Here is a 27465-nt window from a genome sequence, read left to right on the forward strand (position 1 = left end):
TTACCCAACTTGTACAGTAAAGGTATATTTTACTAAACCTGATTAACCAATAGATAAATGAATGATAGATCTGAGGCTCACCTAGAAACTTGTTTTCCTTCTGGATGATGGCAAGACAGCGGACAGTGCTTTGCCACTGAAACACAGCATGTATCAATTTCAGGACAGACACAGTGACTTACTCTGGACAAGGATCATGTAAGCATGATTCACATACGCTACATTAAAAAAAAAATACATGTTTGACATCAGAATCTTTCTAAAGCAGACTAATTTCCCCCATTTTGAATGAAACTTCTTCACAGCAATTACCTGATACCCTTGTTATTTTAAAACTTGTTATGCTACCTTGTCATGACTGGATACCATTGTGTCGTGCTCTGCACTGTCTCTTCCTCTCAGGGTGGAAATCCTCAGTGAAATGGCCACACAGCTGGAGCAAAACCTTCTGGCCCTTGTCTGTTTCTGTCTTCCTAAGGTAAGGCAACACCACTTGATGTTCTAAAGGCTGGAAAGAAGGCGCTTTCTGAACAACAGAGAGAAAATGAAGATGGAGAAATCAAAGAGGTGGTTTGAAAAACCCTATGGGTGCGGACGCCAAGGCCAGGTTTAGAAAAAAGCCCACCATAGCCATAGGAAGCCCGTGTCACTCAATGGCCGGCCCCAGCTTTGGAAGGCTAGGAACCTCACTGCATTTACAACTCTCTTGGGGCAAAAGCAAACCCTGAAAATTCAGGAGCTGAATCATGGTACCAGGGCACTTCAGGGATGCATTTTTAAGGGCAACAAAACCATAACATTTTTGAGGTGAGGGATATGGTAGTCTTAACATTTTTCGTGCTGGCTGAAAGGAGGAGGAGCACCCAGAGTTTTGAGGGTCTCTTCCTTTTTTTGGTCATGGTGGGATGAGCTCCAACATGGTCTCGTGGGCCTCCTCCTCACTTTGGGCCATGGTGGGATGAGCAATAAGCTCCATCACTGCCCCATGGGCTTTCTTCTCATGTCAGGCTGTGGTGGGGTGAGCTCCACCGTGGCACCACTGGTTTTCCTGCACAGGGGGGTAAAAGCTGTGCGTGGCTGTGAGAAAAATTGTGTGCGGCCACATATGCACAGAGCTTAGAGGGAACAGTGGAAGGACTGCAGGGCCGGTGCTTCCGTTAGGTAAACTAGGTAGTCGCCTAGGGGGGACGACGACAGCAAAATCCTTCCAGAGAGAGTCCTACAAGGGTGCTATTCCTGATCCAATACTGCCATAGAAGGGAGTGTGTTGGAGCCAGTGCTGCCAGCAGGAGGAAATGTTGTGCTGGAGCTATGGCCTATAGGTAAATTGCGGGAGGTGGTGCACAACTGAACGTTCACCTAGACTGACAAATACTCTTGCACCAGCCCTTAAGGACTGCCTAAAGGAGGAAAGGTCCCAAGAGTTGCTGTCTGGAATCAGCCAGAGGCTCATTTGTCTTTGCGAGAAGAACAGCATGTGGATCACACCTTCTGGATTCAGGGGAGCTGCATCCAGAGGTGCAGGTTCAGATACCAGGTGTCAGTGGACTGACCAAGGAGGTTCCCTATAAAAGCATTTACTGCCTGTGAGAGGAGAACAGGTTTGCTTGGTTTTTTACTATGTGGAGTGCGTTCCTCGTTACTGGCCTGTTCGTAGAGGAGCTCCAGAAAGACAAAATTCCTGAAGGGCCTTAAAAGACTGAATCTTTCTTCCTCTGTGCAGGAAGAACCCAGGAGCATGACTGCTGCTATGGCCCATGAACTCCCATGTGAGCCCCTGTGGACCAGAAGAAGCTGGAGCAGGGGCTACGATTTAATAATAGCTGTACAGTAGCAGAAACCTTCTCTGCGTGATGGCATGGCAGAAACATGGATGCATCAGTTCCCAGACTGGTAGTGAGATTGCTACAGACCTGGTCCAGAGAGCTTTCTTTTTTTTTTTTTTTTATTAAGTTTAACATGAGAGCGCTTTCTTATATTATTATTAGTAGTAGTAGTAGTAGTTTATATTTAAAAAAAAAAAATTCACAAGCATTAAGCCCAAAAGAAATTATTCAAGACGCACAGAATATTAAATCAAGAAGCATACATGAACAAACAACTGAAATAACTTTAAATGCTTTAGAATAGTTAGTCCACCATTAAGGGGAGGGAGATAATGTAAAGAGTGATGAAAAAAGCACAGAGAAAAAAAGAAAAATACATAGTAGAAAAAAAGCAGTAAACTTGGCTGAGGTGCTTACATTACTTAGCAACGTCATCGGAAGTACTGACCTCATCCTGCAAGAGGAATTTACCCACTACAATCCTACCAGACAATAATGCAGACAATTGTGAAAGATCAAATAAAGACCTCTCTCATACCCTACACCATTTTTTACAAGGATAGCGCAGGACAAAAGAGGCAACCAGTGTATCACCAAGAGGTGGGAGGTGTGTCACTAAAACTTTGACATAGCAAGCCTACGCTTTCTGGAAGAGCCACGTGCGCCTGCTACTAGAGGAGAGAGCAGAGCAGAGCGGGGAGCCTGGTACCTGAAATTCCCCTTCACTGATCCCCGTTGCTGCTTTTCCCTCCAAGCCGGAAATGTTTCAGGGCTGCTTGGGGTTTGAGTTTTTGTCTGTATGCTTGTTTCTAATGTATGGTCCTTTATTCTGTATCAGGCAAGGGTCGGTCCGTGTTCTGCTCGTGTGATAGAGGTGAGGTCCAGTTCACTTCATTTCTCCCACTGTAAAGAAAGAGTTGAGAGAGACGTCTGGGGAACATCATTTCGGTTCTCAAGATGCGATCTGTGCAATTTTGTTCTTTTCGAAGTGCATAGCGGAGATAATATATACACCCTGGAAGAAAAGATAATCAAAGCGATGGGCACAGGAAGTGCTGAGTTACCTATTGTACACAAAAACATGTAACACTTCGCCAACTTTAGCTTGTGTAATTTAGTCAAAAATAATTTGTAGCTCGCTTTCTGAATGTCGCCCTGGGAATGCAAGCTTGGGATTGCTCCTAAGAGCCTGGAAATTCTCATTTCTCACGTGCCTACTCTGCATTCTGGCAGCATTCAGTCTGTCACTCAGTGGAGATTTCCAGCAGTGGACCCAGACTCCAAGAGTTGCATTCATATGCTGCTTTTTTTTTTTTTTTTAAAGCTGCATCTTGCAGTTTTTTGGCATTTCAGACTATTCAAATAAAAAGAAGTGCTGCACAGGTTGAATATCCCGTCCACTTCACTGCACTTGGTGTTCCCTCCAGGTCTTGAAAAATGGTCATTAGTGGTGCCTCAAACACACCTCCCCATCGCTTTACTATACCTGAGGCTGGAAAAAGAGGGCTGGACTGGCTCCATAGAAAGGATGGCCAATGGGGCAGCTTTTTAATATTATTTGCTTTTTAATATTATTTGCTTTTTAATATTATTTTTGATGGACAATTGTTTTGGTATAGTTCATGATTTAATTTCGTTGTATTTACTGATAGTTGGTTTAATATGTTGGTGGTTTACTGTATGTTTGTTATTAAATTCATGTGCTGTGAATGGTTGCAGGTGTGCTAGAGAGCAGTAGTTTATACCTGATATAGATGGATTTAAAAAACAAACAAACAAAAAAACAGCCACACTATTTCTAACTTTAAGTAAAGGTGAAGGAGCATTTTGCTTGAAAGCTTTCTTTTTAAGACGCATAGGCTCGGTGACGCGCACAAGCCCCGGGACGTGCATATGTCCCGGGGCTTGAAAAAATGGGCAGGGAGTGGGCGGGGAGCGGCAGGGTGTGGGCGTGGCCAGAGGCCTCGCCACTGCTGCTGGGCCCAGGGATCACGTGCCAGCACTCGGCCGGTGTGCGCAACCTACGCCTGCCCGGAGGCAGGCGTAAATACTAAACAAAGGTAGGGGAGGGATTTAGATAGAGCTGGGGGTCGGGTTAGATAGGGGAAGGGAGGGGAAGGTGGGGGGGGGTGGAAGTAAAGTTCTCTCCGAGGCCACTCCGATTTCAGAGCGGCCTAAGAGGGAACAGGGAAAGCCATCGGGGCTCCCTTAGGGCTCGGCGCGCGCAAGGTGCACAAGTGTGCACCCCCTTGCGTGTGCCGACCCCGGATTTTATAACTTGCACGTGGCTGCGTGTGCATGTTATAAAATCGGGCGTAGATTTGTGTGCGCTGGGTTGCGCGCACAAATCTACGCCCGTGCGTAGGTTACAAAATCTGGCCCAGAGCGTGGAACTACCAGTTCTTATTTTTTCTCATTTAAACTGATCTCCAATTTTCTTTCTGAAAACTTCTGTCAGCAACTCCTCAGGATCTTTCTCTGCTGGGGCAGTTTTCTCTCTGAGTTCCCAGCAAGAATCATCCTCCAAACTTCTACCTGTCTGAAGCAATCCCTCTGCCTTCAGCACTTAGCACTTTACTCCAGTAATACTTCTTGAAGAATTCATACTTCAGCCTGAATAACTCTTCCTCCCTTAAATACCTTGGGTCCTCCAGGCCCTTTCCCTGGGAGGGAAAGACCCACCACCAGCACCATCCTAGTGGGAAAGGCACCCTCAGCTCCCCCAATCTAGATGCTAGCCAGGCTTCATGCTGCTTAGCTTTCAAGACCTAATGCAGGGATGACCAACTCCAGTCATCAAGAGCCACAAACGGGTCTGTTTTTCAGGATATCCACAATGAATATGCATGAGAGAGATTTGCATACAATGGGAGGCGATACATGCAAATCTCTCTCATGCATATTCATTGTGGATATCTTGAAAACTCTACCTATTTGAGGTTCTCAGGGACTGACTGGAGTTAGCTACTCCTGATCTCATGAGCTCAGCTTACCCAGGCCAGTGTTGCTGGGGCTAGGTAGGAGTGATAAATTTAGCTGGAGACTCGAGTGCACTTAAAAAGCTGAAAACTAAAATATATTCTGAGAATGCCAAATCAGAAAAGATCTAAATCACACCTGTGACCAAGTCCCTGCAACTCACTCCCCTCCTGAATTGTTTTTGGCTTGGGAAAATCAAATCCCTTGGGTTTAAAAAAACAAAAATAAAAACACACAACCACCTCATCTTGGATTTATTATAGATTTTTGAGAATCATGCAGTATATAAAATGCCTGTCTGATCCATTCCTATTTGTAGAGCAGAGCTCCATAAATCTCTGCTAACTCAAAATAAATCATTTTACTATTCTAATTTTATTCAATGCTGTAATCAGTCTTAGCCACCTCAAACACTGCATATGGAAGAGAATTCTAACAGACTCAACCTCGTTAATTAATTCTCAAAAATAGTGCTTTTGTGAACTGGGCTGACTGTGGCTGAGATTGGCTGATGCTCAGCTCCTGCACCCTTCTGTTCAGTTTCCACTGACCACTGTTAGGCAGCAGTTTGACTAACAGTCCTCGGGCTCATACTTATCTGTGGATGCTACAGCCCGTGGAAGGGGAGGGAGAACATGGCAGAGAAAGTGGCTTATCCATGTTGCCCTGATGACCTTCTCCAGGAGCTCAGTACCCTCTGATCAGTGGGACACCAGATGTTATACAAGTGGGACTTGTGCATAAAAAGACGTAGGGATGGGCATTTAGGATACAGCAGGATAGAGCAAAGCGAGTGCACACACTTGAAAACTGAAATCCCGGGCTGGGCATTGGATGGTGGAGATCTCTGGGAATTGCTGAGAATGGCAAATTCTCTTTCACTGAAAATGAATTAGAAATTTAAATCTGGTCTACAGGACAATGTCAGAGCTAGTCAGACAGATAATACAATTCTCAGTCCAATACCAAGGGTCAACAGCAAAATTACAGTATGCAAAATTAACTGGATATTTCTTTGCTGCATGAGAATACAGACTAATAACTCAAGGCACAGCTCTTCAGGAAAATGCTCATTTCTCACTGCTAAATCACCTGCCCATCTCCATGTAATCATCTTCTTTGCCCATTGAATTCTTGGCTGTGATGAACATATTGATAGATTTTTAAGAGGCAAAACTAGTGCAGTTAAAAAAAACAAACCCCAACATAATTTTAAAAAATGTGATCTCCGTGAGATACCAAGCTGTCTTTCAAGCCTGTTACCATTTTGATATGTAGGGAAAGTTATCATTTGTATTCAAATAGCTGCCAGTTTTTCACACATTAAGAACACGTAGAACATACCAAACAGACAAAATGCAGGGATTTTTTTTTTATTTTTTTTTAATATTCTGAAACATTATTCTGCAGAAGGGAAAGATGAGAAGGCTTTGGGAGATGCTGACTTCTGCAGATCCTTTACTGCTCAATCAGGCAGCAAGTGGGAGAGCCCTCTTGCCTAAGCGACTCCTTTTAATGACTTTGTTATGCTGTGTCTAATCAAAGTGTGAAACGGTCTCACTTACTCAAATTTCACATAACAGAAGACTTGTGAGTTGCTGGAAGTAGAAAAGATTTACCATTCTGAGCAATGTTCACAATCAGGCGGATGCAATATCAAGCCCGAAAAAAACGTGCATCCAAACCGGGCACACGTTGGTTTTTTTTGTCAACGCGCGCACATCCCCCTTTCCCGCGCGCCCGATGTAATAGGCAAATGAGCTGCCGGGCTAAAAAAAGGACGGGCTAGGAATAAATTGTGCATCCATGACATCGGGCGCCCAGGAGATGTGGCTGTGCGCTGGATAGGAAAATGGACGCTCGTAAATTGAGCATCCATTTTCCTAACTGACCGCCGTCAAGATTTTTTTTTCCATTCTGCTTCCGGTGGTTCCTCCTACTTAGTATCCGGGATGATGCTAAGTAGGAGGAACCACAGGAAAGCAGTAGTTTGGGCTTTTTTGTGGTGGCTTGGAGCGCATGAAGACTTAACACCATCTCCGGGCTGGCGATAAGTTTTGCATGTTAAAATGTGCGCTTCGGACGCACAGTGATTTTTTGCATCGGGGGTAATAAGAACATAAGAACATGCCATACTGGGTCAGACCAAGGGTCCATCAAGCCCAGCATCCTGTTTCCAACAGTGGCCAATCCAGGCCATAAGAACCTGGCAAGTACCCAAAAACTAAGTCTATTCCATGTTACCTTTGCTAGTAATAGCAGTGGCTATTCCCTAAGTCAACTTAATTAATAGCAGGTAATGGACTTCTCCTCCAAGAACTTATCCAATCCTTTTTTAAACACAGCTATACTAACTGCACGAACCACATTCTCTGGCAACAAATTCCAGAGTTTAATTGTGCGTTGAGTGAAAAAGAACTTTCTCCGATTAGTTTTAAATGTGCCCCATGCTAACTTCATGGAGTGCCCCCTAGTCTTTCTATTATCCGAAAGAGTAAAAAACCTATTCACTAATAGCTAATAGCCTCATCTACATGGGATTTACACGTGATGAGTGCTATTAGCTACGTGCTGGTTTGGACACGCTAATCCCATTATTGCATAGGGAGTTATTGTTGCGTGTCCATAACACGTGTCCAAGCCCTCAGCAAGCTGTGCACTAGGCTGAGCGCACTGCATTGCATCGGCCTGAATGTTAGCAGGTTAGTTAATACAATTGTTGGTGGGGAATCATCAGCAGACTAAGAACCTGACAGCTTAACCTGGTGCATGTTTAAGTCTTCCATGCATCCATGGGAGTGCTCTGTATAAGGAGATAACCTCCTGCAGATCAGGAGACTCGGCATCTGGTAGCGGGAAGGAAGAGGTACAGGCCACAGTGAGACAACTGGCTAGCCTGCTGTAAAGTAACCGTGAGCGGCACAGGAGGAGCCCAGTATGAACAACCAGAGATCTCTATTTCAGAGACACCAAGGGTGGTCTGTCCCCATCTGCCCCAATGAGTGAGATTGCAGGCCAAAGAGTGAGATGTTTCAGGTGGTGGGTCTGGGACTCTGTGGGATGCTGTCAGGCAGGTGGCATTTTCCTTGTCATGGGACAGTAAACACAGTCATACTCTGCTATGCTTAACAATTTGAGAAAATATTTATCACTGACCTCCTTCCCAGCTCCCAGTCTCCTGCTGCCTCAATTTCCTCTCTCTGCCTATGTGTGTGTGGCTCCGGGTGCTGCTATGATCTCCTCTTGGTCTGATTGTGGCTCCAGACCAGAATTGGTGCAAGGATATTAGACTTCTTTGATGAACCTTACAGCCTAGGGCCCCCTCTCTCCCCCACCACAGCCCTCTCTACTCACAATTAAAAATTATGCATTTATAGCAGATTTTACATTAAAATTGACATTCAAAGTACAGTTTTCTGAGGTAAAATTTTCACTTAAAATAACATGTATATTATATTTATATACTCTGCTATGGTGCCAACCAGAAAACCATGCAAAAAAAAACTCGTGGCTTGCACAGAAACAACAAAGACACTTGAACCCATATGGTATTAGGCCTATTGTATTGTGTGTAAACTTGGCCCTCAGAAAGCCAAGAATAAACAATTTCAATTGCAATATATTAACGCTCCAATACCAAACAGAACTAACTGCCAGCGCTCAATCAGTAAAAACCCTACCTATGAAAAGGGAACACTACAAATATTACATCAGACCCTAAAACACCAATGCTGGGGTCCCTTTAAGAATTTACTAAAGTTTGCACTGTCCTGATGATGAGTCAGTTGGAGCTCAGAGGCTGCAGGAGCTGCAGCGGATCTCTCAAGTGATATAGCTTGAGAAGGACCCCCAAGTCTTTACCTTTATTTCAAAGATAGCTGGAAAGTTGGAGGGAAAATCTGCAAGCAGAAGGAGCTTCCATCCCCAAAATGGAGCCCGAAAGGATTCACACTGTGCTCTCTCACTGGCGAAGCTGTTTGCATTGACCTGAACTGACGGATAAATGTTGCTTGTGGACACAAAGAGTCGAGCAATTCTCTGCCTTTATGTTCTGCTCAAACAGTTAATCAGAGTTTCCAGGAATGTGGGGTTTTCTTGCTGTTCTTTATACATCAAATCATTGTTAATCTGCCTGTATAGATAAATTGTATTTGCACACATTTGTGTGTGTGCAAAGATCCAAAACCATTTCATTTTGCTCTTTAAGTAAAACTATTTATTGGAGCTATTAGCCCAAACTACCCAAAGCTCATTTAAAATGTTAAAAATCAAACAAAAGTGAAAAAGATAACAGAAAGCATATTAAAACTTAGAGAACCTCTTTATAGACTACGTTGACAGTCTTGTGGTCTGGCAGCAACAGTATATTTAACATCTTCCGTTGGCCAACTCTAGTGCGAGCTACATACACCTGTCCATGGGAGAAACAGCCACTTTGCTTAGTGGAGTAAAAGGTATGGGGTTTGCAGACAGAGTATGTTGTCTTTGCACAGTGCACCTTCCACTATTCAGAGCAAGGGTGGATTGGCCTATTGGGAGATCGGGCTTCCCATGGTGGACTGGTCGCTCCCAACATGTGGGGTTGGTTTTTTTTTCACCTTCCCAGCCAAAGAAAAGAAGGGCTACTGAGGCCTGAAGGTTCATAGACCGAAGAGGAGCTGAGCGGAGTTTGGCTCTAACTAGTTGATGGTGAAGCATGTATAATAGTGGCTTGGCACCCTTACTCAGATATCTGCTGGGAGGTTTTTGCATTTTCAGATCCTCCCCAGATGTTGGTCTTTCCCCTTGTTTGGGGGATTAGTCAGTGCTCCCCTGTATAACCTGGATTCTGTTTTGGAAAGAGGTAGAGTTTTTGGTGGATCCTTGTAGGCCCCACAGCCTGCACCAGTGGGATTTTTTTTTTCCTTCACAGACCTAGAGGGTTCTGTCTTGTGGAGAAGAGAACAGAGAGGATTTTTGACTTTTAGAGTTGGCTGTTTTTGCTGACCAGCTCCTATCTCAGAAGGGCAACCCCCCCCCCCCCTCCCCTATTGGAGGGGACTGGATTTTGGGTTCCTGTGCTCTGTGCCCAGTCAAAGCAGAGTCACCAGGGCCAGGGTACTGCATCACCCTTTGCCCAGTAAAAGTGGAGTGTGTGGTATCCTAGGAGTAAGAACTTTTTTGAGTAGTTTTATTTCACCTTGAGAAGGAGGGAGACATTTTTCCACCACTATCTCCCTTCCTGTTTTGTAGAGAAGATATTTTTTTTCTTTCCTATCACGGGGAAAAGATTTGAACTTTGGACACTGATTTAGAGGCTGAACATGGATAGAGAGACTGCAGCACCCTTCACCCAGAATCCCTTGCAGCATCTGATTTAAGGAGGACTGGATTAAAACCTCGAACCAAGCTTCTAAAGGTAGAATGAGGGAGTTGCTGGTATACTCCATCACACCCCTGTATTAGGGACTTCAGCCCAAGAGCGGGCTACACATAAGATGCAGAAAATGTGAAGAATTATTTTAAGGGGAGGGGGGTTAGGAGTGGGGTTGTAGTAGGGTGATGATGATTGACGAGAGGGATGAAGGGATGAGAATTGAATTGGTGGGATAGGCTGGGGTAGGAGAAACTTGTAAAGCAACAATTCTTTAATTTTTTAACTAACGGTGATATAGCTCACCCTGTTCGTGAATATATCTATTGTAACTTGCTCTGGGCTGGAAGGATGAGCGTGTAATCAAATGTAAATTAATAAAATCTACATCACCCTCTACTATGAGCTACTCTCTCTTGCAAACCCTCCTCCACTTATCTGTGCACCCGACATGCTCCATGTGCCACCTCCACTCTCCTCTACACTGAGCCACTCTCTACTCCTCTTACCTCTGTATCGATCCACCCCCATTTCCTTCTAAACCGTGCTATACCTCCCACCCCCTCTCACCTCTATACTGTATCACTCCCACCTTTATCCACTTTCTCTGATGCATTAAAATAGAACAAACAGAATCCTTGGAGTGACAAAGGCAAGTAACTAAGTTACTGGTATAAAGGCGACCCGAGCATGATAAACAGTGAGGCTATCAGATTCCCTGAGGAGGAGAGTCGACCTTTCAAAGAACTATTAACCAAGGAGGCATTGCCGTGAAAGTTAATTTAGACTTTCCAGAATTGATTGTACAGTTTATGGAGATTGAGAGAAATGCCAAGAAGCAGGGCCAGGACAGGAAACTGTAAGAAATGCTGAAAGTAAATCAGCAGAAGCCAGGAACCCTTTTAGAAACACAGAAAGGAAAATCTGTTCAGGGAATGACTAGAATGCTGTCTGAGCTACACAGCCTCACAGTTACTGCACACTGCCTACACCAGGCAGCGAACCCTCACAATCACATGGAAAGGCTTTTACAAGTGAATTCTCCATTTACGAGAAGGTTCATCCTTCCCTTGGAGCGAAGGCTCATTGCAAGACCTGGGATTCCACTAAAAATGATCTATGATTGTAGGTTGAGTCTCATGCAAGGCAGTGGCTTCTTTATGCCTAGAAAATAGAACTGCATCAGTGAGGCAAGGCGTGGCCAGCGAGGTGATGAGGTAGCATGGCAGCAATGCGAGGCAGTGTGGCGGTGAGTCAGCAGGTAAACTGAGCAACGGGATGCAAAACCTGCAGGCAAGCCTCCCAGCTACTCCCTACATTAAGTCATCTTATGACAAAGGGGCAGATGCATCTCTCTCACTTCCACTTTAGGCCCTGATTTCTGCCTTTATAGCACCCTGTAAGACAGCGGTTGGAACTCCAATCTTCAAGAGTCATAAACAGGTGGGTTTCAATCTTTTTTCCTGGGCAGGTCTATTTCTATTGATTAAATTACCCTACAGTTTATGATTATTGGGGAATTTAACTTTTTTCCGATGGCAGTTAAAATCTTAAAAGCTGCATTTGTAAAAGTGGCACTTACGGATGTAAAATAGCATACTGTCACAATCCTGGTTGCTAGGCAGCCTCCCCACCAGCTGAGTTCCTCACAAAGCCACCCTCTCTCTTGTGCTAGCCACCTCCTTGATGGTCCCATCAGGGCTAGCCCTGTCCCACCACTCAGTGCCTCTTTGAGACACCTTGGCTCTTTGCATTGGCCCCCACCTCGTCTTGCTTTGCTTCTGAAGGTCCCCATGGCCTTCTTATTGCACCTTGCCTTGTGACCTCCCTGGCCTTTCTTCCCTGTCCTGTGGCCTCCTTGGGCCCCCTACAATGTCCTGAAGCGTCCTTGGCTTTCTTGCCCTGCCCTGTGACCTTCAGGACCCCTAGTCTCGCTCTGCTTTGCCTTGTGGCCTGCATAGGTCTCCTTTGTGTTTTTCCCTTGTCTTATATGTACTTTGCTTTGTGTTAGTTTCCTGTTAGCCTGTGTTGTACATTCCTTGCCCTGTTCTCATGGTCCTGTCCAGTACTTGTCTCGTTCAGTCCTTGTCTTGACCTGCCCGGTCCTTGTTATGAAAAGTTCCCAAAAACTAAGTCTATCCCATGTTACTGCTGCTAGTAATAGCAGTGGCTATTTTCTAAGTCAGCTTAATTAATAGCAGGTAATGAACTTCTTCTCCAAGAACTTATCCAATTCTTTTTTAAGCCCAGCTACACTAACTGCACTAACCACATCCCCTGGCAACAAATTCCAGAGTCTAACTGTGCGTTGAGTGAAAAAGAACTTTATACGATTAGTTTTAAATGTGCCACATGCTAACTTCATGGAATGCCCCCTAGCCCTTCTATTATCCGAAAGAGTAAATAACCGATTCACTTTTACCCATTCTAGACCTATCGTGATTTTAAACTCCTCTATCATATTCCCCCTCAGCCATCTCCTCTCCAAGCTGAACAGTCCTAACCTCTTTAGTCTTACCTCACAGGGGAGCTGTTCCATGTGAATTGTCCTAGCTCTGCTCTGCACCTGTTCTGATATTAAATGCTGTTTTATTGTAGTTATGATGATTTCTGGCTTTCTGCAAAGAGGATTCATGACACAATATATTCATTTTTGTTTTATTACATGATTGGATCTGATTGTTTGTTTTCTTTGCTTTTTACATGATATACTTGTGCAACCCAACTGAATGTCCCGACAGTTCCAGCTGAAGGCTTCTCATCTCAGGTAGTTACTGTCGAGACTACCGTACCTCTATCAACTCCTACACATTTTTCTGGAGATACACGGAAGTGGAGGGGTTTCATTAACCAATGTAGTATGCATTTTTCTTTGCAACCCAACTTCTTCCCTACTGCAGTAGCCAAGACCACCTACATCCTTTTGTTACTCGAAGGAAGAGCACTGACCTGGGCTTCACCGCTCTGGGAACCCGGTGATCCTATTTTGAACGATTTGGCTGGCTTGATTATCATCAATGACTTGATGAACAAGCCTTTACTGGACTATGTGATTGAATTTAAGACTTTAGCATCCGAATTCCATTGGGACCTGGGATGCTTGCATGCCATTTTTTTAGAGGGTCTCAACTCTCGACTGAAGGATGAGTTAGTGACTCGTGAATTGCCTGATACCCTGGAATCTCTCATTGATTTAGCTGGAAGGATTGATCGCCGCATTCGAGATCGTACCCAGGAGGCTAAGAGTCCCAAGAAGCATATCTCGGGAGGTACCCATCCTAAGCCTTTGCACACAACTCCTATCCCACAATTGTCACCCAGCGAGGAGGACGAGCCAATGCAGTTAGGCCGCAGCCATTTAACCTCTAAGGAGAGACGCTACCGTAAACACATGGGCCTCTGCATGTACTGCGGTCACTCCGGATATGCTGTCCAGACTTGCCCTATCTGTCCAGGAAACATGCAGACCTAGGATCCGCTGGAGGACTCTTTCTAGGTCTAACTACACCTTCTCCTCCATTATCACTTCCTGTCTCGCTTATCTGCGGAAGCCTGGAGTTTCAGACACTTTGCCCTCATAGACTCTGGGGGCCAGAGGGAATTTTATTTTAAAACAGCTGGTGGAACATCTGCGAATTCCTACGATGCCCACGGCTATGCCTTTGCTGCTATCTTCTATACACAGAGAACCACTTCCGGGAGAAGTCTCTCTTACCACTCAGCCCATTTGCCTTCGCACCGGGGCCTTACACTCAGAGACCATCTCCTTTTTTGTTCTTGAGAAAGCCATCCACCCAGTGGTGCTCAGCCTACCCTGGCTACAGGATCACATGCCTCAGTTTAACTGGGCAACTCTGGAATTGTCACAATGGGGTCCTGACTGCCATGATCAATGCCTTTCTAAAGTAACCTCTGTGCCATGTATGCCCACCATACCATCGTTACCCGGCCTACCACCACAATATTCAACTTTCCAGGATGTTTTCTCCAAACAAGCAGCAAACGAATTACCTCCTCATTGGATTTTTGATTGTGCTATCAATCTGAAGCCCAATACAGAGCCTTCCAAGGGAAAGGTGTACCCCTCTCAGTAGCAGAGACTAAGGCTATGTCAGCCTACAATCAAGAGAACCTGCAAAAAGGGTTCATTAGGCCCTCTAAATCCACAGCTGGCACGGGGTTTTTCTTCGTGGGAAAAAAGGATGGCTTCCTTCGTCCTTGTATTGATTACAGAGGTCTCAACGAGATCACCATCAAGGATCGTTATTCTCTTCCACTAATAACAGAACTATTCGACAGACTTCAGGGGGCTAAAATCTTCTCCAAATTGGACCTCAAAGGGGCCTACAACTTGGTCCGAATCCATCACGGGGACGAGAGGAAAACAGCCTTTAACACCCGTGTCAAACACTTCGAATATCTAGTCATGCCCTTCGGCTTGTGCAATGCACCAGCGGTGTTTCAAAATATGATGAATGACATTCTGCAAGACCTCCTGTACCAGTGTGTAGTGGTATATTTAGATGACATCCTGATCTTCTCACAGGATCTACAAACACACCAAGAGAACGTGAAGAAAGTACTGCAGAGGTTGCGAGAGAACCATCTATACGCAAAGCTTGAGAAGTGCACTTTTCATCAAGAATTCGTACCCTTCCTAGGCTACATCGTCTCCAAGAAGGGTTTTCAAATGGATCCCCTAAAGATGAGAAGCATCCAAGAGTGGCCTCAACCCATGGGGTTGAAGGCATTACGCTGCTTCCTTGGCTTCACGAACTACTACCGTTCATTTATCAAGAATTACTCCACCTTGACGGTTCCACTTACGTCCATGACTAAAAAGGGGGCTAATCTTTCCAAATGGTCTCCTGAGGCCATGGCAGCCTTTCAAACTCTCAAAGAAACCTTCCAAAAAAAGCCTTGCCTTCGCCACCCTGACCCCCATCACCTATTCATCATCGAGGTTGACACCTCCGACGTCGGCGTGGGAGCGGTATTAAGTCAATACAGTGACTCCAGTGTTCTCCATCCTTGCTCATTCTTCTCAAGATGCTTTTCACCTGCTGAAAAAAATTATGGAATTGGAGAAAAGAATTACTCGCTATTAAATTGGCCTTTGAAGAGTGGCGCCCATGGCTAGAGGGCACTCAATATCAAATCCTAGTATACACTGATCATAAAAACTTGGAGTATCTTCGACATGCACAATGACTTAACCACCGACAGGTCCGGTGGTCACTGTTCTTCAACAGATTTGATTTCCTGCTCAAATACCGTCCAGCAGAAAAAAATGTCTGGGCAGATGCCCTTTCATGCTCATTTTCTCCAGAAGACATGCCCGATGAACCTCATCACATTATCATCCCCGAGAAAGTGGTTCTGGCAACCATGCACGCAGTTCCTGCTGGTAAAACAGTTGTGGCTCAGAGTATGAGGAAAAAACTATTAAAATGGTCACACGATTCCCGTCTGGCCAGCCATCCTAGGAAAAGCCGTACACTAGCCATGCTCCAATATTTCTATTGGTGGCCTATGATGAAGGAGGACGTACAAGCTTACGTGTCTTCCTGTGCAACCTGTGCAAGACGGAAACTGCCTGCCGGATGCTCCTGGGGTCTCCTACAACCTCTGCTGGTTCCTGAGGAGCTCTGGACACACATTGCAACCGACTTCGTAGTGGATCTACCATCCTCCGGCAGAAACAATACAATTTGGGTAACTGTCAATCGCTTTTCAAAAATGGCACATTTTGTGGCACTGCCAGGTTTACCATCCACTGCTGAACTAGCAAAGCTATTTGTCAAGCACGTTTTTCGCCTCCATGGGATGCCCAAGCACATCTTATCCGACAGGGGTGTACAATTTACCGCTAAATTCTGGAGAGCGCTTTGTCAAACGTTTGACATTTCACTGGACCTAATGTCTGCCTATCACCCACAATCCAATGGGCAAACTGAAAGAATGAACAGGACGCTTAAACAGTTTTTACGATCTTATGTGAACACAAGACAAAGCGACTGGGCAGAATTACTACCTTGGGCAGAATTTACCTTAAACTCATCCTGCCACTGCTACAGGGTCCACCCCTTTTCAAGTCACATACGGTCATCAACTACTACCTCCTTTACCATTACCACTGTCTGTGGCCTCACCTGCAACTCAATCCACTGCAGCAGAATTACAACAGCTCTGGAGACAAACTAAGGAACTGCTCCTCAAGGCAGGCCAAAGAGCCAAGAGAACCTACAATGCCCATTATAGAAAGGCACCTCAGTTTCACCCGGAGACAAGATCTGGCTGAGTACAAAATTTCTTCGCCTAAAGCTACCTTCGGCATGCTTTGCCATCCTCCGACGACTTGGAAATTTGACATACAGCCTAAAACTACCTCCATCCATGAAGATACACAATGCCTTTCATTATGGCTCTGCTAAAACCGCTTGTTCTCTCTGAGTTCTCTGCGGCTGCTGAGAAGAGAGCTTGAAGAGCTGGTGCAAGAGGCGGCTTGGAGAGCTGCCAGATATTGGGGCCGATGCAATAAGGGCGATAAATGTGCACACAGACATAAGGCTGTACGTAAAAACTGCATCACTGCCCAAGTTCAGAATTATCCAGACAAGTAGCGGCACTTAGCTGGATAAGTCTGAAAAGTGCAACTTGTCTGATAAGTAGTGCTTTTCAGACTTATCTGGCTAAGTAGCACCTTTGCTTCTACTTAGCTGGATATGTCAGAATTTAGCAAGATAACAGTGCGCAAATGATATACCTGCATATTTTAACTTCAATTTTTTTTTTTTTACAACTCTTTATTTATAAATTTTTCAACATACAAGAAAACTCACAGGAGGGATGCAGTACAATGCACGCTACAGCAGTACATAAAACAGCAGTAGAACAAACACATCTATCACCATAGAGGTCAGACTCAGCGACTCCTACACAGTGCCACCACATGTGTAAATAAGTACCTCATTCCCCACAACCGCAGCCGCAGGTACAAAAGATAGCTCAGGAGACAGATACTTTATTTGGGAGGGCGCTCAAGGAAAATGTAGAAAATAAGACAAAGGCAAATCTGGCATTACTGAATGACTAAACAAAAGGGCTTTGGGAAGAAGAGATTCGAGGGGAGATATAATGGCCCTTTAATATCAAATGCTACCCTTTTAGGGAGTAATCTCCAAAACGCATAGTTTTTACCTGCAGGCTTTGCACCAATTTTCAAAGCAAAAGTAGATGCATGCTTTTGTTTTGAAAACTATTGTGAGGGACATAAGGTCCTTTGCGCCTGCTATTTTATGCTGTTACAATTTTGCTGGAAAAGTACACGAGAAGATTTAAAAAACAATCTACTATGTGTGTACTCTCCCTTCCCTGACCTGAACACACGGCTAGGAACACCTCCTCTTAGAATGGGTAAAAGTTATGGAATACTGCCCAAGCTTTTAGCCGCAAGGCGGAAAGATCATTCTCAAGACAGTCACATAATACAGCTAAAATTCTCTCCTTTCCATGGTTCCACATATTGACCATCTCAAAAACATTAAACCATCAGACTTAATTGCCCCCACCTTGGTCCAGACTATGAATTATCCCTATGCTTGGGGTGGCATGAGAAATTATATCTTTGGGTTCACCGCCTAAGTGGGGATGAGACAGGATCCCAGTCACTCCGATAACACAATTCTGTGTCCTTCAATGTGGCACCACAGACCAGATAAAATCATCACACCAGAATAAAACAGTAGTTAACCTTTTGACTAGTATTGTGTAAGTAGACAGTAAAGCCAACCAGAACATTCAATGGTAAAAATACAGTACTGAAGTATAATCTAAACTTGCAGTTTTCTTATTTTAAATCAAGCAATGCAAAAATAACACTGGGTTTGGCCTGTTAGCCACAGCAACCAACCTACTCATATAGACAGTAAAAAAAAAAAATAGGGAATGCTAATAGAGAAATGTTGGGGAGAAATGCAGTGAAGCACACAGCTTTCAAAAATTGTCTTTATCCCTGAGTTTTCAAAAAGGTGTGTGGGAGGACCAGATCCACCCCAATGTCACCAGTTTGTAAAGAGTATGCCCTGTCCCAAACACAAAATTGTGTGGAAAAAAAACCAATAAAGAAAATGAAGAAATCTCTCTTGATAGTGGAGCTGGTTAGATGACAAACCAAATAGATGAGCATTGCAGTATGTGAAGGGTCTCTCTTTCCTAGGAGCTTCCCCAAATGGTTTACTTGGTACTAAACAGAAAACCGGCCTGGTTTCAGTCTCTTACAGAAAGACCACAGACCACCAGATTTTCTTTCCCAGTACCTGCCAGCAAGTGTTTATGCTTGACTTCAGCTGAAAGGCAGTTAAGATGAGATACTGAATTTGTGACAAAAGGCAAGGAAATAAACCTTCTCCCTCCTCTGCTAAAATACTCTGTGCGAAGTTTAACTCAGTCTCTTAGGAGGGTGATCCAGCCATGTGCTTCTAGGCCTGGATATCTCTGGAAAGAAAGTCTCTCAGCTACTAGCTCCTCTGTCCCTTGTTAGGATTTTACATGTAGCTTGGCTATGAAGCAAGAACAGCTGTCTGTCTCTCTATTTCCTCAGAGCACAAACTTCTGTCTCTCCCTCTCGATAATTAGATATTCAGGAGAACTGATTGCAGGGCTGCAAGATACACTCCTCTCTTCCTGGCTTCTGGCTTCAACTCCTGGCCATCCCTGACCCCCGCATCCCCCCCCCCCCCCCACACACACACACACACACACACAGACAGAGCCAGCCAAATTGCACCTTTTCTACCTGAAATGGTCTCCCAGTATTCCTTTGGCTTCCTCCTCTGCTGACTATGTTCTCTGGGTAGGCTAAATATTACAGCCCTTTCCTAACTTGTTAACAATGTGAATGCTGGTTCTTGCAGAACATTTGTCATTCAAAGGAGAGCACACAGGGGTTTTTGATGTATTTTTATATTCCTTCACCTTGGCTGCAGTGGCTTGCAGTCTCTGGAGGGTTGAAAACCCTTTTTTGACAGGTCCAAAGCACATCACTCAGATCCAGACGCAGCTCAGTCCACATTCTAAGGCTCCAACACATGGCAAGCTCGTGAGGGCAGGAACCTGGTTTATAGTAGCTCGCTACATAATTTTTATAATAAATTCCTTCCAACCCAACAAGTGCTGTACAAATAAAGATGAAAGGAGTTGAATCGCATTTGTTAGCTTTTATAAGGTGAGGATTCTTCCCTTTCAAAACTTCCTCTGCATCTTTGGTTACAGCAAATAATATGAGAGCCTCTCTATCGCACAGCAAAATCAAATGAAGAAACGTAGCATCGGCAGCATTAACCTCTAACCCAACATAAAAAGCCCTGCTAGAACAGCCAGCAATTACTCCAGTCTGCACTGCCCTGCAGCAGACTTAATGAAAGGAACCTCTGCGGAGATTTAATAAGGAAACCTTGATTCTATCTGCTTAACTTGGAGAAAATTTCAACCTGCTAGCTAAAATAAGAGATTTTAGCACTGTTTGAACAATCAGTGTCTTTCAATAACTTTAAAAAATGACAGTCCTTATCAAGACAGACAGTCAAACCTCATGGCCTTTTGCTCCCATGTGAGAGACAATTGTTCTTAATAGGTACAGGTATAGAAAATGTTTGCAGGTAACGACCTCTTGGCTCACTCAGTCTGCCCTGTTGCTGCCAGCCTACTGAATCATCTCCACTTGATCTCTGGTCATCTTCCTCTGTCTCTATGCATGGCACATTTGACTTCTGTCACTACTATCTCCAATGGTAGATTCTTCCAAGCATTCATTACTCTTTAAGGTAAAATAATATTTTGTCATTTGCCATGTAAGAGGGTCATTTATCAAACTGCTATATGGCATTTTCGCATGCAAAAAACACCTTTAACGCATGCGAAAACACCATTAACGTGTGCGAAAGCACCATAACGCATGCTGCGATGCACATGAGAAAAAGGGAGGATATTGAGGTGGGATTTTGGCCAAGATTTGATGACCTTCGGAGTGAGGAAACTCACCCAAAGATGAGATTTGTGCAATGTTCTCTCAACCTAGCTTGATGGGTAACATCAAGCTAGGTTGAGAGAACATTGCACAAATCTCATCTTTGGGTGAGTTTCCTCACTCCGAAGGTCATCAAATCTTCACAAGAGAGCACTGTTCTGTTCGTACATCTCACTTTGAATGTCAAAGTAGCCCCTAACTCCTATACTAATACCTAAACCTCACTTCAAGTTACTAGGTGGGCCTCTCATAGAGATATAAATACCTATCTAGTGTGAGGGCATTACGGCCTCTCTCTCTCTCCAACAATAGTTATCACAACACATCCCTTTTCCTATCACATGCAATATTTAGTGCATTTTGATAAATCCAGGCCTAAGCCCTCTAAGCTTCCATCTTCTGGGGAACCCAGAACAATTCCCCTATCTGCCACTCACCATGAGACTTTTGCAAGTCACTTTACCTTCTTGTACTTAGACTTAAATAATTGACTCTTCAAGGGAAGGAATATTGTAACCATGTGAATTAAAATGGTTAGACAGATAAATAAGGTGACGATAAAATCCAAAAGTATGCTTGGGTGCATAGGAAAAGAAATAGGCAGCAGGAAAGGGGAGGTGATATTGTCTCTGTAGTACTAGTGAGAGGTCATTTGGAGTACTGTGTATAATTCTGGAGACTGCACCCTCAAAACTGCAGAAACTGAACAGAGTCAGTCCAGATGAGAGCTACTAAAATGGGCAACAGCCTTCTTCATAAAGGGGTAGATTTTAAAAGAAGCGAAATCAGCCTACTTTTGCTTGCGCATCAGACTCAAGCAAAAGTACGCTGGATTTTAGTAGATACGCGCGGAGCCGCGCGTATCCACTAAAATCCTGGATCGGCGCGCGCAAGGCTATCGATTTTGTATAGCCTGCGCGCGCCGAGCCGCGCTGCCTCCCCCCGTTCCCTCCAAGGCCGCTCCGAAATCGGAGCGGCCTCGGAGGGAACTTTCCTTTGCCCTCCCTCACCTTACCCTCCCTTCCCCTACCTAACCCACCCACCCGGCCCTGTCTACACCCCCCCCTTACCGTTGTCGGGGGATTTACGTCTCCCGGAGGGAGACGTAAATCCCCGCGCGCCAGCGGGCCTGCTGCGCGCCGGGCCGCGACCTGGGGGCGGGTACGGAGGGCGCGGCCACGCCCCCGGGCCATAGCCACGCCCCGTACCCGCCCCCAAAACGCGGCCGACACGCCCCCGAAACGCCGCGTCGACCGGGCCCGCTCCCCGACACGCCCCCGACACGCCCCCCCTCCGAAAACCCCGGGACGTACGCGAGTCCTGGGGTCTGCGCGCGCCGGTAGGCCTATGTAAAATAGGCTTACCGGCGCGCAGGGCCCTGCTCGCCTAAATCCGCCCGGTTTTGGGCGGATTTAGGCGAGCAGGGCGCTGAAAATCCGCCCCAAAGTATATGAGAACAGTCTTAAAGATCTCTATACATGTATGTGCTAAGAAAAGCAGGGGAGATGTGATAGAGACATTTAAACACCTCCAAGGAACAAATGCACAGGAGATGGGCCTTTTTCAACAGAAAGGAGGTTCTGGAACAAGGGGGTCATGAGATGAGGATGAAATGCTGTAGACTCATGAATAATCTAAGGAAATCTTTCTGTACAGAGAAGGTGGTGGATGCATGGAGCAGCTCCCGGTGCAGGCAAAGGCAGTTTAGGAATTCAAGAGAGCAGGAGTAAGTAAAAGGGATTTCTGAGAGAGAGGAAGGAACTACAAAGCTGAGCAGGAGATGTGGCTGGGCAGACTTGATGGGCTTTATGATCTTTATTTGCTGTCACGTTCTCTCTTTGTATCTTGTATAACAGCAATGGCACTATATCAAGAGCCTACAGGGAGACCTAGAAGTTAACCAAGATGCATTAAAATGGAGCTCTTTGGTTCTCTCCGCTAATGTGACTCACTGATTGACAAAGGTTAAGAGCTGGCTGCACGCGATATGTCAGACGACAGTTTCCGTTTCCAGGGGATGGAGAGGCTCTCGGTTTTCTTTCTGCAGCTAGGAATAAAAGCTAACTACCTTACTGGCAAACCTGCTGGAAAAAGTTGCTTTTCAGTTGTGTAGACTCCCAGCCTATCTTACAGCTCCCATTTTATTCCCTTTTCTGCCCTGCTACAAACGCTGCCACGCCCAGCCTTTGTGCACTGCAGAGCAGTGGGACTCCCACTGAGTAATGTGAAAGGTCGAAAATGGCATGGATCACAGAATCAGATAATTACTCAAAGCAAGCAAGCAAGCCTCCATGACGTACTAACTGCACACAAAAAAATTAATTTCGGGGCCATCTCTGTGGTCCAGCCTGTACCACTGCGTTTGGGCGGGCTTAAGTCGCAGACCACTGGGGATGGCTGAGGTCAGGCGTGCCCCAGAAATAATGCTGTCAGCATTAGGGAAGGAGGGCAGGCTGCTCCCATCGCTGTGGCAGCTAGGGCTGTCGCTATCTGTTTTGCTGCCCCGTGACAATGATGTTGTGCTTCTCCCCCTCTCCTCCCCAGTTGATTCTAATAGAGCCCTTCACAGACTTCTTCCTTTTTCTCCAGCAATAACTTTGAGTGCCTGTACCATGTTTGCAGGTAACAGTGAGGTTAGATCAGGGCTTCCCAAGCTGTGGGTCGGGACCCCAAATGGGGTCACAAAACCTTCATCTGAGGTCACAAGCAACTCAAATGCCTGAACTCTTCAGTTGCAAGTAGCTGCAGCAGCATTAGGAAGAGCATAAGAACATGTCATACTGGGTCAGACCAAGGGTCCATCAAGCCCAATATCCTGTTTCCATCAGTGGCCAATCCAGGCCATAAGAACCTGGCAAGAACCCAAAACCTAAGTCTATTCCATGTTACCGTTGCTAGTAATAGCAGTGGCCATTTTCTAAGTCAACTTAATTAATAGCAGGTAATGGACTTCTCTTCCAAAAACTTATCCAATCCTTTTTTAAACACAGCTACACTAACTGCACTAACCACATCCTCTGGCAACAAATTCCAGAGTTTAATTGTGCATTGAGTGAAAAAGAACTTTCTCTGATTAGTTTTAAATGTGCCACATGCTAACTTCATGGAGTGCCCCCTAGTCTTTCTATTATCTGAAAGAGTAAATAACCGATTCACATTTACCCGTTCTAGACCTCTCATGATTTTAAACACCTCTATCATATCCCCCCTCAGCCGTCTCTTCTCCAAGCTGAAAACTCCTAACCTTAATCATGTTTTTGATTGTCTCTCTGTAAGTTCTTTGTCAACCTGTTCCAATGTATTCCGCCCCTGAGGTGACAGTTCAGTTCCATGTAAACCGGTGCGATATGTATTGTATACAGGAATATCGGTATATAAAAATTAAAAATAAATAAATAAATAAATTGCCTCTTTAGTCTTTCCTCATAGGGGAGCTGTTCCATTCCCCTTATCATTTTGGTCGCCCTTCTGTGTACCTTCTCCATCGCAACTATATCTTTTTTGAGATGCGGCGACCAGAATTGTACACAGTATTCAAGGTGCGGCCTCACCATGGAGCGATACAGAGGCATTAAGACATTTTCCGTTGTATTCACCATTTCCTTTCTAATAATTCCCAACATTCTGTTTGCTTTTTTGACTGCCGCAGCACACTGAACCGACGATTTCAATGTGTTATCCACTATGACACCTAGATCTCTTTCTTCGGTGGTAGCTCCTAATATGGAACCTAACATTGTGTAACTATAGGATGGGTTATTTTTCCCTATATGCATCACCTTGCACTTATCCACATTAAATTTCATCTGCCATTTCGATGCCCAATTTTCCAGTCTTACAAGGTCTTCCTGCAATTTATCACAATCTGCTTGTGATTTAACTACTCTGAACAATTTTGTATCATCTGCAAATTTGATTACCTCACTCATTGTATTTCTTTCCAGATCATTTATAAATATATTGAAAAGTAAGGGTCCCAATACAGATCCCTGAGGCACTCCACTGCCCACTCCCTTTCACTAAGAAAATTGTACATTTAATCCTACTCTCTGTTTCCTGTCTTTTAGCCAGTTTGTAATCCACGAAAGGACATCACCACCTACCCCATGACTTTTTACTTTTCCTAGAAGCCTCTCATGAGGAACTTTGTTAAACGCCTTCTGAAAATCCATATACACTACATCTACTGGTTCACCTTTATCTACATGTTTATTAACTCCTTCAAAAAAGTGAAGCAGATTTGTAAGGCAAGACTTGCCTTGGGTAAAGCCATGCTGACTTTGTTCCATTAAACCATGTCTTTCTATATGTTATTTATTTATTTATTTAACATTTTTATATACCAAAATTCATGTAGCAAAGTTACATATCACTTCGGTTTACATTATAACAATAACAAGCATGTAAGAATTATAAGAATTATAAGAATTATATATACATTATAACAATAACAAGCATGTAAGCATGTTCAGTGATTTTGATATTTAGAACACTTTCCAATATTTTTCCTGGCACTGAAGTCAGGCTAACCGGTCTGTAGTGTTGCGCTGCGTTGTGTGGGAGCGCTAGGGGGTGCTCCCCAGCGTGGTACAAGTGGTGTGTACCCCTGCAGTGAGACAAGTCCAAGTCTGGGAAGGACACAGGAGACGAGATGAGGACTTGAATTGAAGTTCAGACGAGACGAGGACTGTAACTGAAGAACCGATGAGATGAGGACTCAGACGAGGACTTGGAGGGACTCTGAGCACTAAGAAGACTCAGACATTAAAGGATGAGCAAGTGCAAGGAGCTCCGAACCAGGAGAGAGTGCAGAGTTCTGATTCAGATTCAAGTTCAGGATTAAAACAAGTTCTTGGAGACTTGCACTGCTGAGGAGATCAGAGACAAGGAGGTTCCTCGTCGACAACCACTGGAATCCCACTGAGCGCCCTACATACCTCAGCAGGCCACTGCACGCCCTACACAACCCCACCGGATTAGTCGCGGGCCACGCAGGGACGGGACAGTGGAGCCACATATGACATCAGAAACTAGGAGCATCAAGGAACTTGGAACAGGAACTTGGAACATCAAGAAACTTGGAACATCACAGAACTTGGAGCAGGACCTTGGAACATCTCAGAACTTGGAGCAGGAACATCAAGGAGATGCCAGGCTGAAGCAGAAGACAGGAAGTCCTGGAGAGAACCTGCTCCTGGAGAACTAGCTCCTTGCGAAGGCGAAGAGGCCCTTTTGTAGGGCTTAAAGAGACTACGCCCATGGAAGAGTCCAAGAGGGCCACACCTGCATTGTAACTTTAAAAGAGGAAGAGAGCTGCGAGCCTGCCCCCCAGGAGGAGCAGGAAGAGGAAGTCAGGAATTTGGACAGCGGAAATGCAGGGCAGCGTGAGGAGGAGCCGGAGCAGGCCTCAGAACCCAACGAGGGAGCGACAGCATTCAAGCCGTGAAGGCGGGTCGAGGAGTGGCTTCCCTGCCGCAGGAAGGACCGGGGATGAGAGTCCCGACCCCCGGAGGGAGCAAGGAATGTCGGCAGCCTCCTGCCGTGTTCAGGGATCCTGGCACTGCTCCTGCCGTGCCGGCAAGATGGCGGCCAGGCCACGGGAACACACGGCGTTGGGGAAGTCAGCAGGCAAGACCCCAGCTTCTGCGGCCTCCTGGCCACACAGGTAAGCACCTCCCGTGGCTCCAGACGTGGGAGGAGCACAACATGTAGATTCCCAGATTGCCCCTGGAGCCCTTTTTAAATATTGGGGTTACATTAGCCACCCTCCAGTCTTCAGCTACAATAGATGATTTTAATGATAGGTTACAAATTTTTACTAATAGGCCTGAAATTTAATTTTTTAGTTCCTTCAGAACCCTGGGGTGTATACCATCCGGTCCAGGTGATTTACTACTCTTCAGTTTGTAAATCAGGCCTACCACATCTTCTAGGTTCACCGTGATTTGGTTCAGTCCATCTGAATCATTACCTATAAAACTTTCTCCAGTACGGGTACCTCCCCAACATCCTCTTCAGTAAACACCGAAGCAAAGAAATCATTTAATCTTTCCGCGATGGCTTTATTTTCTCTAAGTGACCCTTTAACTCCTCAGTCATCTAACGGTCCAACTGACTCCCTCACAGGCTTTCTGCCTCGGATATATTTTTAAAAGTTTTTACTGTGAGTTTTTGCCTCTACGGCCATCTTCTTTTCAAATTCTCTTAGCCTGTCTTATCAATGTTTTACATTTAACTTGCCAACGCTTATGCATTATCCTATTTTCTTCTGTTGGATCCTTTTCCAATTTTTGAATGAAGATCTATTGGCTAAAATAGCTTCTTTCATCTCCTCTTTTAACCATGCCAGTAATCGTTTTGCCTTCTTTCCACCTTTCTTAATGTGTGGAATACATCTGGACTGTGCTTCTAGGATGGTATTTTTTTTAACAATGACCACGCCTCTTGCACACTTTTTACTTTTGTAGCTGCTCCTTTTAGTTTTTTTCTATTTTTCTCATTTTATCAAAGTTTCCCTTTTGAAAGTTTAGCATGAGAGTCGTGGATTTGCTTACTGTCCCCCTTCCAGTCATTAATTCAAATTTGATCCTATTATGATCACTATTGCCAAGTGGCCCCACCACCATTACCTCTCTCACCAATCCTGTGCTCCACTGAGAATTAGAACTAAAATTGCTCCCTCTCTTGTCAGTTCCTGAACCAATTGCTCCATAAAACTGTCACTTATTCCACCCAGGAACTTTATCTCTGTAGCACAGCGGTTCTCAACCTGTGGGTCGCGACCCCGGCGGGGGTCGAACGACCAAAACACAGGGGTCGCCTGTGTTTTGGTCGAACGACCTGTGTTTTGGTCGTTCAACCAAAACACAGGTCGTTCGACCAAAACTGATCTGCGGACCGACCCCAACGGCCCGGTCCGCAGACCAGTACCGGGCCGTTGGGGTTTTTTGCCGGTCCGTGGCGCCGCGGCTGCTGCGGGGAGGCGGGGCGAAGCTGGAGACCTGCCTCCTCCAACCCCAAAAGGGAGCGCGTCGCGGTGCTCCTCCTACTTACTTCCTGCCCACCCTGCCCCGGAAGACAAATGTTGCCGGAGCCGCACGGGCAGGAAGGAGGAGGCGCGTCAGCCGCGTGCAGAAGAGGAGCAGCGGGGCCGGGAAGACTAGGGCCGCTGCAGAGCCCATCCTGTGGTAACCCGTAAAGAAGAGGCCCAGAGGTGAGAGAGAGGCTGAGTGTGTATGTGTGCGTGTATGAGATTAGTTGAGAGATTGTGTGTGAGAGTG

The 27465-nt window shown here is 45.3% G+C and overlaps 1 long non-coding RNA gene across 1 annotated transcript in view; it reads right to left on the bottom strand.

Moving 5' to 3' along the window:
• Positions 1-2053: 2053 nt before the first annotated feature.
• The window catches only part of LOC115092337, a 69798-nt gene continuing 44386 nt past the window's right edge, over positions 2054-27465 (bottom strand). Inside the window, exon 3 of the long non-coding RNA XR_003856996.1 lies at positions 2054-2841. This is a non-coding gene — a long non-coding RNA (uncharacterized LOC115092337). The remainder of the gene's footprint in view (positions 2842-27465) is intronic.

This window comes from Rhinatrema bivittatum, chromosome 5, assembly GCF_901001135.1.
Source record: "Rhinatrema bivittatum chromosome 5, aRhiBiv1.1, whole genome shotgun sequence".
In the NCBI taxonomy this organism is placed as follows: Eukaryota; Metazoa; Chordata; class Amphibia; order Gymnophiona; family Rhinatrematidae; genus Rhinatrema; species Rhinatrema bivittatum.